Consider the following 12220-nt stretch of genomic DNA (forward strand, 5'->3'; position numbering starts at 1 on the left):
TTGAGCAGCCAGGCAGTTCTTCTTGGCAGGATGTAGTTTCTGGTTCAGGTTTCTTCTCCAGCAAGTGTCTGATGAGGTAGGGCAGAAGCCCTGTTTTATACCCAAATGTGCCTTTGAAGTGGGGGAGACTTCAAAGAGTGGCTAAGAAGTGCACCAGGTCCCCTTTCAGTTCAATCCTGTCTGCCAGGGTCCCAGTAGGGAGTGTGGCAGTCCTTTGTGTGAGAGCAGGCCCTCCACCCTCCCAGCCCAGGAAGACCCATTCAAAATGCAGATGTATGCAAGTGAGGCTGAGTACCCTGTGTTTGGGGTGTGTCTGAGTGAATGCACAAGGAGCTGTCAACCAAACCCAGCCAGACGTGGATTGTAAGGCACAGAAAGATTTAAGTGCAAAGAAATGCTCACTTTCTAAAACTGTCCATTTCTAGAATAGTAATACTAAATCCAACTTCACCAGTCAGCATGATTTTATATTACCATTCTGGCCATACTAAATATGACCTTCCTACTCCTTTCAGATCAGCAGCTACCACTTCAATACTGTATGAGGGCAGCCCCAATGGTAACCTATGAAGGGATCAGGCCTCACAGTAGGGCAAAAACGAATTTAGGAGTTTTACACTACCGGGACATGTAAACTACACAGGTACATGTCCTGCCTTTCACCCACACAGCACCCTGCTCTGGGGTTACCTAGGGCACACATTAGAGGTGACTTATATGTGGAGAAAGGGGAGTTTTAGGCTTGGCAAGTACTTTTAAATGCCAAAATCGAGGTGACAGTGAAACTGCACACCCAGGCCTTGCAATGGCAGGCCTGAGACAAGGAAAAAGGGGCTACTTAAGTGGGTGGCACAACTAGTGCTGCAGGCCCACTAGTAGCATTTAATCTACCGGCCCTATGCACATAGAGTGCACATTACTAGGGACTTATAAGTAAATTAATAGTCCAATCAGGTATGATTCAAGGTTACCATGTTTTAAGGGAGAGAGCATATGCACTTTAGCACTGGTAAGCAGTGGTAAAGTGCGCAGAGTCTAAAAGCCAGCAAAAACAGTGTCCAAAAGTGGAGGGAGGCAGGCAAAAAGTTAGGGGTGACTACCCTAAGGCTGTCAGGTCTAACAACATGTATATGAAGTTTAAATCACAGCAACTGAATTCCTAAATTCTTTCGATAATATAATTTGTGGAACTAATGTTGTGCTGGCAAATTCTCCTGTCACCTTGTATTTAGTACGCCAGGATGGGTATGTGGGGTTATGAAAGAAACTCCCCTATGAGCTTGACATTTATCTACCCTCAGCCCCCAATGCCCCTCACACCCAGTAGCCCCCTCCTTTAAAGACTCTATTGTGTATGGATACTAAGGTGTTTTAAATACTTGTCCTTCACGCTGGATCCAGAAGTAAGGTGAGCTAGTGACACTAGGGAAAGCAACTGGATTTTATTAAAAGCTCTTCGTGTTTTTACGGAAAATGGATCCGATGATATAATGTACAGCAGAATAAGAGGGCTAGAATGTTTTGCAAAAAAAATGTCGTTGCAAACAGGCACTCGTTCTAACTTGAATGACTTATGTAACCGCGTCCTGGGAAGATCTTCTAAACTAGTGGCAATTAAACTGCACCAAGCGGGCGGGTCTGCACAATTATGCAATCGTAAAAATAAAAAAAAACACGATTTGCGTGTTGGGAGTTTCAGCGAGTGACCTACTTCTTGCTTCAAGAGCTGACACACTGGCCAGGGATCATCAGACTGAGGAAGCACAAGAACAAGACCATAGCTCATCTTTCGCACAAGGACAGAAAGGTAAGTGATGGGAAGAGATAATTCTGTGCCATGATTTTGAAAGGCTGCATGAGTCAATGGACGAATACCTTGTGAAATTCGAGCAGGTTGGGTCATGCTGTGTACTAGCTGGTGCTATTTTTCAGGGTTTAGAAAGATCTTAAAAGAGAAGTCGGAAGTCTTTAAAATAAATGGGCACCCACCCGCTAATATAAGGCACAGACTAGAAGCATGGTTCGAAAGCAGCTGCAAAATTGAAGTTCTTGTTTAAGTCTCTGCCTCTGCTGGCAGATTATGAGGCCCTGTCACCAACCAGACTCACACATACACATCAGGTGGATTAGTGTAGTTTCTTCTTCCTCACAGCTTGCTTATCTTTATTGCTTGGTATAGCGCCAATGCCAACGTAATTTGCTTCTAGGCACTTCTGCGACGGGTGAGACAAACAACATGGAAGCAAAGGTGGGTGGAGGGGGGCTGTAGTTATAATGATATGCATATATATTATGGGGCATATTTATACTTCGTTTGCGACGAATTTGCGTCGTTTTTTTCGACGCAAATTCGGCGCAAAACTAACGCCATATTTATACTTTGGCGTTAGACGCGTCTAGCGCCAAAGTATGACCAATGAGCGTCATTTTTTTGCGTGAACACCTTCCTTGCGTTAATGAGATGCAAGGTAGGCGTTCCCGTCTAAAAAAATGACTGCGACGCAAATGCGTCGTATTTATACTCCCGGGCAAAAATCACGCCCGGGAGTGGGCGGGGCAAAAAACCCCGCATTTGCGCCTCTTTTTAACGCCTGGGTCAGGGCAGGCGTTAAGGGGCCTGTGGGCTCAAAACCACAGCTGCCCTCCCATGCCCCCAGGGACCCCCCCTGCCACCCTTGCCCACCCCAGGAGGACCCCCAAGGATGGAGGGACCCATCCCAGAGACATTCAGGTAAGTTGAGGTAAGTAATTTTTTTTTTTTTCAAAATATTTTTTGGTGGCATAGGGGGGCCTTATTTGTGCCCCTCTACATGCCACTATGCCCAATGACCATGCCCAGGGGACAGAAGTCCCCTGGGCATGGCCATTGGGCAAGGGGGCATGACTCCTGTCTTTACTAAGACAGGAGTCATTTAAATGGCGTCTGGGCGTCGTTAAAAGTGGCGCAAATCGGGTTGAGGCGATTTTTTTGCCTCAACCTGACTTGCCCCATTTTAAGACGCCCTAACGCCATTTTCCCCAACGCCGGCGCTGCCTGGTGTACGTGGTTTTTTTCCACGCACACCAGGCAGCGCCGGTCTGCTAGCGCCGGCTAACGCCATTCCGGCGCTAAATATTTTGACGCTAAACTGCGTTAGCGCAGTTTAGCGTCAAAAAGTATAAATATGGGCCTATATCTACACAGGGAGTGATAGTGCCAGTGTAGTTATATCTAAATCTATCTCCCCGTAGGAAAGGAATGTTTGTTTTGTTGATATATTTGGCGCTGTTCCACGAATCTGCGTGAAATCTTTCAAAAACCAAATTTACTCACTTTGGCTTGAACTTGATACGTTTAAGGCTGATCTTACACGCATGGTCCACGAAAAGGTGAGGGGAAGGCCCAAAACAACAATTTCCGGTGTTCATTATCGTAGAAGACTTTGCTCACTATTATAGAAATTGTCATTATTTGGAGTAAATTCCTTCAGTACGTTTCAGTCAAATTTGATTTTAAAGAGGTGTTTGGGATTGTCATGAAGGTGATCCCCTCCTAGAAAAAGCTGATAATATCTGCACCATTGCGTTTCTGCTCGAAAGGGACCAAAAAGGTTTTTTAAAAATCATATCTGTTTGGCTGAGGAAACCTTTTCTCCTATTTACCACTGGGGTCCTCTTGTACCCTGGATCTCACTGGGCAACCACATCTTATGAGAACAATGTTGGGCCACATGTCCTGAAGGAAAAAAAAAAAAAAATTAGGGAGTAGGGACCCTGTGACACTTTTTTTTTTGGGGGGGGGAGGGTTGGTGCGGACGGTCACCCTAGAGTCCATAATAAAACAAGCATTTGCAATGCAATGGGTTTCGCCTCTGTTCGAGTTAGAACTATTAGTGTTCCAAATTTCTACCTGGAGTTTTCTAGCAAAAAGAAGTTTGCTCACAATTAAAGGTATTGGCAAACGTGCAATTATCCATGTAACAGGGCTGTACTCCAATGCGGTAACTAAACTGCCCCAAGGAGGGACAAACGTAAAGCATTTACCAATGATAACAAAGGACTTTTGAAAGGCAAGCCAATGAACGAATGATAGTTATGGGCATGCAGTGGGCATGGTTAAAAGCCCACAAATAGATTACACTTCAGAGCGCTTGTGTGCTCGAAATAAAAAATGGGGTGTGGGTGCCAGTGTCCTCCCCAAACTACCTAGAACTCCTGGTAGGTTCTCTGGTACTCGACTAAACAAGCTTCCATCCCATTGTACTGTAGGGCACGTACGCTTTCCTAGGAAAACCTTCCCACGTGGCACAAGCTTTCATGATGGGAGAACTGTTGTATCCAAAAAAAATTAAAGAAGGAAATGTGGTGGTTGGCCAGGTTTAAAACGTGAGCCTTCTGATCACGTGACATTCAAATTCATTAATAATTATGGATTACAAAAGGCGTGAAAACAATTTCGACAAGTTCAAATAATTTGCTTTATTTAAATGCTGGAGATAAGTAAAAAAGCAAGCAAGATAGAGAGTCCTTAGCAAGAAGTATTCATTCCGGAAGAATAAGCAAAAGGGCATCCTCATTCACTTTTCAAGGCAGCGCCACTAATTTGAAAGCCCTAATTGTAGTTTACACAGAGTAAGGCAAACGTGACTCTAATTGCCAACTACTGCCAATGGAGAAAGCAGATCCGTTCCCTATAGTTGAAGCGTATACTGATAGCCATATCAGGAGGACTTTATGGCACAGATTTACTAATTTTTCATGCAATACAAAGCAGCTTTCACATTTACTATGCTGCTTTGTGCAAGGAGGAAACCACAGTGCTGAGCCCAATCTACTTACTGGCCTTCTAGCCATCCCCAGCGCTAGCGCTGAAACAAGGCTTTCTGCTATGAGGCACAGCCTTTCACCATGGTGCATAATTGAGTGTTCTCTGTCAGACGTGAGACGGTATCCTTCTCGTACAAATTCCTATGCATAAACAAACTCAGAATCTTCCCACATATTGAATGTGAGCTGTGCTGTTTTTTTTTACAAATGAGCACATTTCCCCTGACACAAAGCACTGTCTAGCAGGTCGGGCTTTGTGTCAGATTTTCAAAGATCTACCCCAGTAATCCCTCTTTGATGACCCCTACGACAGCAGCGCAGAACAGAGAAAAATTGCATTTGCACTGAGAAAAGAGCTAAAAATCCCTTTGTACTGGGAAGGAAACAGCGAGCACTATTTTGCAGTGGCGGGCGGTAACTTCAGGAGGGAGGTGGGGTGGGAAGCACACTCACACTCATTCATTCATTCACACACGCACGCACATCCATTCACAACACTCATAAACATTCAAACATACATGCACGCACCAAACATTCATTTAAAACACACACACACACATTTACCTTCAGCTCGGAGGTCCCAAGAGGGTTAGGTCAGCCAGTGAGGGAAGGCAGCAGTCCCCACTTCGTCACAGAGTGGGATGGGGTCAGTGAGACTGCTGACCCCTCACCACTCTGTGACGAGGTGTCGCTAATTGACACTCGCCCTGGGCGCTTCAGGGCTTTAACCTGAAGCGCCCAGGTCAAAGTCAATGGGTGATGCTTCCCCTCGTCACGGAGGGGGAGGGCCTCGAGGCACCTTTGCTGAGCTGAGGAGGTCACGCCCATAGGAGCTGTGACCTCTTCAGCCCAGCAAAATTCAGCTCAGGCAGCCAGGAGTCTGCGCAAATTGCACATGTCTCACTCCTGGCTGCCTGAGCTGAACATGAATGTCTGACAGCTGACCTTTGCTCAGCCTGACAGGCACTCTTCATGAGGGGCAAAAGGTGGGCGGGCGTGGCCCCTCTGCCCTAAAGAACGGGCTGCAGCTTCTATTTTGTGTCACTTTACATCACGTTGTGCCAGCACAAAGAAATAGGACATCTCAGCATTTCCCTTTAAGAGTGTCTTGTTTTAACATGCTTTAGTCAAACTTGTTCAACAGAAGTGAATCAATTCAACAGCTGCATAACGCAACAGTTTCTCAAAGGGAACACTGTATTTTGTTGATATACAGGAATTATTTAAGAACATGGCTCATGCTTCTCTAGAAAAAGCTTTTCAGTGCATTTATATGTTTCTCATCTTGCTCAAGTTTCTGTTAGTGTGAGAGGGTTATCTTGGAGACTGGGGTCCAGATTTACAGGCCCCTGGTGCCACCGGAGTGCCACCTTCAGTGACGCTACCATGGCACTTTTCAATGCACCATGTTTACAAGGAGGCCTTAAGTTACTTTTTCTGGCTTAACACCTCCTTGAAAATATTCCCCTGATGCAGTTTTCTGGGGCATGGAGGAGCATGCAGTGCAGTTTTCTGGGGCATGCTGTTGGTGTTGCTGTGGGTGTTCCGACACCCATTGCTTTTGACGCTGCCCCAGATTTACAAGAATGTGTGATTCTGAGGCGGTGCCAAACACTAACTCCATCCCAGTACTTGCGTTAGCAAGGCACAACGAGGAGGAATACTTTTATTCTTCCTCGTTTTTTGCTCTTTCGATGTGTGTTACATTCTGCAGCACACATAGAGGGCGCAAAAGACCTTGAATGATTGTTTATGTGCAGGAAAGTGCCCCTTCCCGCACATAAACAATCTATCCCCTCAACGCAGACACCATTGCACTATGATGCATGGTGCAAGGTTGCCTGCGTTGGCGCAGGCAACTTAATTAATTGCTGGTGCAGGGGGAAACACAGGGGTGTGCTGTGTTCCTGTAAATACGGCACATCCCTGTGTTTTGAAAAGTGACGCAGAGCGGCACTGCTATTTTTCGTGCAGCACGGCCCAGCGCCACTCTGTCATATATCTGGGCCTGAGTCCCCTTAATCTTCAAATAGTATTAGGTTTCTACATTTTGCAGTTATTGATTCCATATCTGAAATGTTTGACTTTCACGTTCCACCCCGAAAAGCCTGGTACAACTGTTTAAAGAGAAAATCTGCTGGAAATATGACAGTCGGGCACACAAACTGCAGCTGTGCATGTTCGGACCCATTCTGTGCAGGAAAACTCGGAATGTAATTGTGCACCTAGTATAAAGCTCACCTGATACTGTCTAACTAATTATGCTTTTAGTATCTCATTTAAAGGTTTGTATTGGAGGGTGTATCATCTGCCAGTGTGAGGGAGGCAGTGTGAAGAAGGCACCATTAATTCCACTCCTTTTTTTTGGAATTGATCACTATGACTTGAGGTTGTTACCACTGAGGTGGCTTTCACCATGGGAGACATGTTGCTGGAAAGCACAGTAGAAGCAATTCCTGGATGCCAAATGCAGGAACTAGCTAAATTCATAAGTATATCTATCTGGGGTTACAGTTGCAGTCCATAAAGGTACCAGCTCTCTTAGTGCACTCCATCATTAAATCCTTTAATTGAGCTGTACCTAGACATGCATCCAAGGAGTGTCCTCCATTCCGAGGCACTATGTGAATGCAAACAATAGATGTACTTCGTGATGAGTACACTGACATGATGCATTGTAATTTCCTGCTAATCAGAAGCTTGAATTCAAGCTATAGGTTTGTGCAAGGAGATATGTGTGAGACATTTGAAATCCAAATCCCTGGCCTACCACACAATTACCCCCCAGCACCCTGAACCAAACACTGCTACGACCCTATATAGTTATTTAAGAAATGAGTAGAACCTGAATCTACCTCGAACACACAGTACTAAAATATCTACCTTATTTTTAATGTGCCCTTGACTTGTTTTCCTATTTCCCATCATTACTAAGAAATAAATGTATTATAAAGTTTAGTTTTTGAAATTAGTAGTTATTTTAATGTGCTCATGTTTTGAGTAGTGTTTGTGTCCTACTTTATTCTGTTGATTAGTTACATTTATTGAAATCTGTTGGTTTAAATGAGGAGTAAATCATAACACACTAATTTGTATTGAATATATATTTGATTTAAAACTTATAACTTTTGCAATCACTTAACGCCACATAACACATGTCTTAGTGGTGATCAAAGGTAACCCACTTTTTCTTTGATTTTCAAACAATAACAAAATCATTGATCAACATTACCCCTTGGTACGCCCGGTCCTTGTCCCATTCATGACAAGTGCAGATAGATATTTTCCAAGCAGAAAAAAAGAACATAAGGAATGCTAGAACCCTACTCAACCCCTTCCCACTAGGAGTACTTAACCAGTACCTACCCAGCATTTGTTCTGTTCTTTTTTTTCTGCCAGGTCAGAATGGACATGTAGTGCTGGAGCTACTCCCATGGGGTGGTGATGTTTTTCCTCATGGAGCCGTCTTGCACGTGGAGTGGTGTGGTCAGCGTTTCTGGATGATTCACATCCTTCTGCCTAAGAGGCTTGCGGAAGGACACGTGGGCAGCAGATTTTACCCTTGTGGCTTTAGTTTCCTCAAGACCCCAGGTCAAATGGCGGATGGCATTCTTGGTTTATCCCTGGCTGCCGGTTGGGCAAGAAGATGCGCTGCAGCTGAGCTGGTGCTCTTGTGACCCAGGAAGCTATTGCGGGGCAGATCTTCTTGGTATTGCCTGACGTCCCGGAGAATGTGTATATGATGCACAGGTGCACTGGGTGTTTGAAACATGTGCCTGTGCTAATGAGTGTTTCTGGATGGTGGTGTGGTGTCCATTAACCTATATTTGGCTAGCCCCGGGGGTAAGTACCACATAGCAGTTGTTTTTTTATGGTTCCTGCCCGATAGTGCCATTTTGCTGTGGTTCTTCTCATGTTGCTGGGAATTGTTCCCAGTGATTCCTTCTCCTGTGTCATGGACAAGCATTCACAGAAGTGCAAACATGTGGAGGAGTCTACTTTTCCATCTTCGTCCTCTTCTTCTCCATTCTCTTTCTGGAGCAAAGTGGCACTAGGAGAATGAGGATTCTAGGCTCAGGTGACTTATTAGGGAAACTCTGTTGGAAATGGAGGGGCTCTGGTCACTCTAAGTCTTGTCTCTCTGGATCATCTTCACAATCCTCAGGTTTGGATGACAAGGGGCCTGGTCCTGAGGAACAGAAGGAGAAATATATTGCCCGTGATTTGTTGCTGGACTTGATTAGACATTTATAGTCAAATATGGGGTTTCCTGATGATGAGGTGTTGGATATGTCATCAGGTTTTAGAGTGTGGCCACTTAATGTCCGAGTGCATCCAATATTTAATGAGGTCCTCAAGTGTAAATGGAGAGACCCTGACAAGATCATGCAGCCACGCTTTATGAGCAAACTGCAACCTTTGCAGTTTTTGTAGAAGGATTTGCCAGACCCCTTTCAAATTGATTCCTTTGTGGCCATTCTTGTGGGACAGACATCCCTGGCTGAGGATGCGGTCATTAGGGATGCTGTTGATAAGCGGGTGAATGCTTCTTTTCGCAAGGTATACTCTGGCTCTCCGCTGGCCCCTAGGGTGGGGATCTATGGTACTTATGTGGCTCAGTTCCTCATTACAGACATCAAGTCTTTCCATCAGTCACTTGATGATTCTTCTGATTGCTCTGGGGTTCTAGAGGAGATCAAGAAGCAAGTGAATAATCTGTATGAAATCTCCTTTGATGTAGTCCAGGTGTCTGGGCTTTCAGGTGGGGCTTGTGTGGCTATTAATTTGGTCCTGAAAGACTGGAGGACTGATTCCATGCAGACATTTTCAGCCCTAAGGCTGCCATTGCAGGGAAATGAACTGCTTGGGCTAGAGCTGGAGGATAAGTTGCACAGGCTTTTTTTAAGGAGAAGAAACATTCCTTCTTCCTAAAGTTGCCTTTGAAGTCTCCTTTTGACCTCCTTCTCATCGTCAGTTTCCCAAGGCCTAGGGGAGGTTCTCCACGGGTAAGAGGTCAGAATAGGCATGTGTGCTGCAAGTCTTGTGGACAGGGTAATGGATCGAATTCAGCACAGTTTCTCTAGTGTTGGGGGTCCATTCAACTCCTTGGCTGTCCCCAAAGGAGAAGCAGGTGGCCACGTCTCAAGGACTTTTCTTGCTCTTGCAAAAAGCAGCCATTCAAATTGTTCCTCCACGGCAGGGAGTTTTACTCCATCATCTTTCTGGTGGCAAAATCAATGAACGGTTTCCAGCTGGTTTTGGATTTGAAGGTCCTGAACAAGTTTGTCCTCCACCTTCTCTTCAAAATGGAGACTTTACAAAGGATCATTCCGTTGGTGGTCAAGAGGCATTGGATGTGCACCTTTGATCTCCAGGATGCCTATTCACATGTGCCAATCCGTCCTCACTTCCAGCAGTTGCTGAGATTCTGTGTTAAGGAGATTCATTACCAGTTTCTGATGCTGCCATTCAGCTTTCGGTCAGCTCAGCGGGTCTTCACCAAGGTGTTGACTCTGCTGGTAACGTCTCTTAATCTCCAGGGCATCCACCCATACCCCTACCTGGATGATAGGCTGCTCCATGCACCATCAGTGGAGCAGCTTCTTCACAGCTTGCAGGTGGTGTGTGTAGCTCTCAGGGATCATGGGTTTCTTCCTAACCTGCCGAAGTGCCATTTGGAACCTTTTCATGACCTAACTTTTATTGGGGCTTGGTTTTGGACCAACCTCAACAAGGGTTTTCCTTCCTCCTCTAAGGGCCTTGATGTTGCAATCAATGGCGAGGGAAGCATTGGCCAGTGCCTCTTTGCCAGTTCGCAGCTGGTTGAGGCTGTTTGGACGCATGACAGTAGCAGTGCTCACTGTTCCCTGGGCATGCTTTCAACTTCTGCCTCTGTGGATTCACCTGCTGTCCTGTTGGAGTCTGTGTTACATGGACTGGAACCAGCGGGTTCGGCTGCTACCAGTAATCCTCCCAGACCTGCACTGGGGGATGGTTCTGATCCATTTGTTGAGGGGGGTTCCTTTGCAACCAGATCCTCCGCTGGTCCTCACTATGGACACCAGTGCCATGGGTTGGGGTACCACCATGGGGGATTGGTCTCTACAGGCTCGTTGGTCTCTTTAAGGAAAGCAGGCCTTATTCCATTTGGGGGAACTCATGGCGGTCTACAGGCAATCATGGGGTTTCCTCTGGTCCTGTTGGGTCAAACTTTGGAGGCCTGATCAGACAACTGGATGACTGTTGCTTATTTGAAACATCAAGGTGGGATCCATTCCGAGTCTCTCAATGTTGTTCATCTGCCTCTTTTTCAGTAGAGGGAATGTCATCTTCAGTCTCTGGTGGCTGTTTATGTCAGGGGGTGGACAATGTGGTGGCTGATGCCCTCAGTCAGTGTTTCCTCCCTTTCAGGAACTGTCTCTCACCAGAAAGATGCTTTTGAAAGTGTGCAAGAAGTTTGGTGTGTCTTTCCTGGAACTATCTGCGTCCTGGCACAATACGCAGGTTCCCAGGTTTTGCTCCTGGTCATGACAGAAGGGGGCTTTGGAGGTGGATGCCCTGTCCTGTCCTTTCCTCACCATCTGTTGTACACCATTCCCCAGATTGCTGTGATTGTGGTTGTGGTGGTACCCACTGGGCCCCAGAGGTTCCAGTTCCCCAGTCTCAAGTTGATGGCAGTGCATGGTCCTTAGTTGATTTCTTGGTCCTCCTCTCCTCTACGGTCTCTTCTACCACTGGCCCTTCAAACGCTTCATCTGTTAATGTGGAGTATTAAGAGGTGGGGATTGCAGCTCAAGGGTGTCCCCGGGGCACTTAGTAGTGGATATCCAGCAGTCTCAACAGCCTTCCACTTTGAAGTCTTTTGAGAGGCATTGGGGTAATTTTCAGCACTGGTGTAATTCTTTGCAATTGAAGTCCACTTTGAAGTCCTTTGAGAGGCATTGGGGACATTTTCAGCACTGGTGTGATTTTTTGCAATTGTCCCACCTAGATTGCTACTTGATAGATGTCTTGCAGTTCTTGTGGGAGGGTTTTGAAAAATGGTTGGCAGTGTCTACTCTTAGGGCACATTGGGGAAACCTGGCTGATGTTGATGATTTGCTGTCACATCGGTTGCGAGGCTTTTCTCATTCCAGCCCCTTGGTTAAGCCCTTGTTTCCCTTTTGGCATTTCCTTCTGGTGTTGAAAGCTTTGTTGACTGCACCTTTTGAACCTTTGGAAATTGCAGATATTACGTTTGTTACATTTAAGGTTGTATTTCTTGTTGCCATCACTTCTGCTAGGTGGCTGGGGAAGCTGGGGGCTCTGATGGCTCAGTAGCCCTTTTTGTCATTTTCTGCTGATGGGGTGGTCCTGAGGTTGGATTCCTCCTTTGTGCCAAAGGTGGCTTCACAGTTTCATGAGTCCCAGGAGG

At 45.9% G+C, this 12220-nt stretch overlaps 1 protein-coding gene across 1 annotated transcript in view; it reads left to right on the forward strand.

The window, feature by feature from the left end:
* Positions 1–1691: 1691 nt before the first annotated feature.
* Positions 1692–12220, forward strand: part of LOC138246430 (serine protease inhibitor swm-1-like) — a 37753-nt gene continuing 27224 nt past the window's right edge. The window contains exon 1 of the mRNA XM_069201040.1: positions 1692–1807. The gene's annotated coding sequence lies outside the window, so the exon portion shown is untranslated. The remainder of the gene's footprint in view (positions 1808–12220) is intronic.

This window comes from Pleurodeles waltl, chromosome 7, assembly GCF_031143425.1.
Source record: "Pleurodeles waltl isolate 20211129_DDA chromosome 7, aPleWal1.hap1.20221129, whole genome shotgun sequence".
Taxonomy (NCBI): Eukaryota; Metazoa; Chordata; class Amphibia; order Caudata; family Salamandridae; genus Pleurodeles; species Pleurodeles waltl.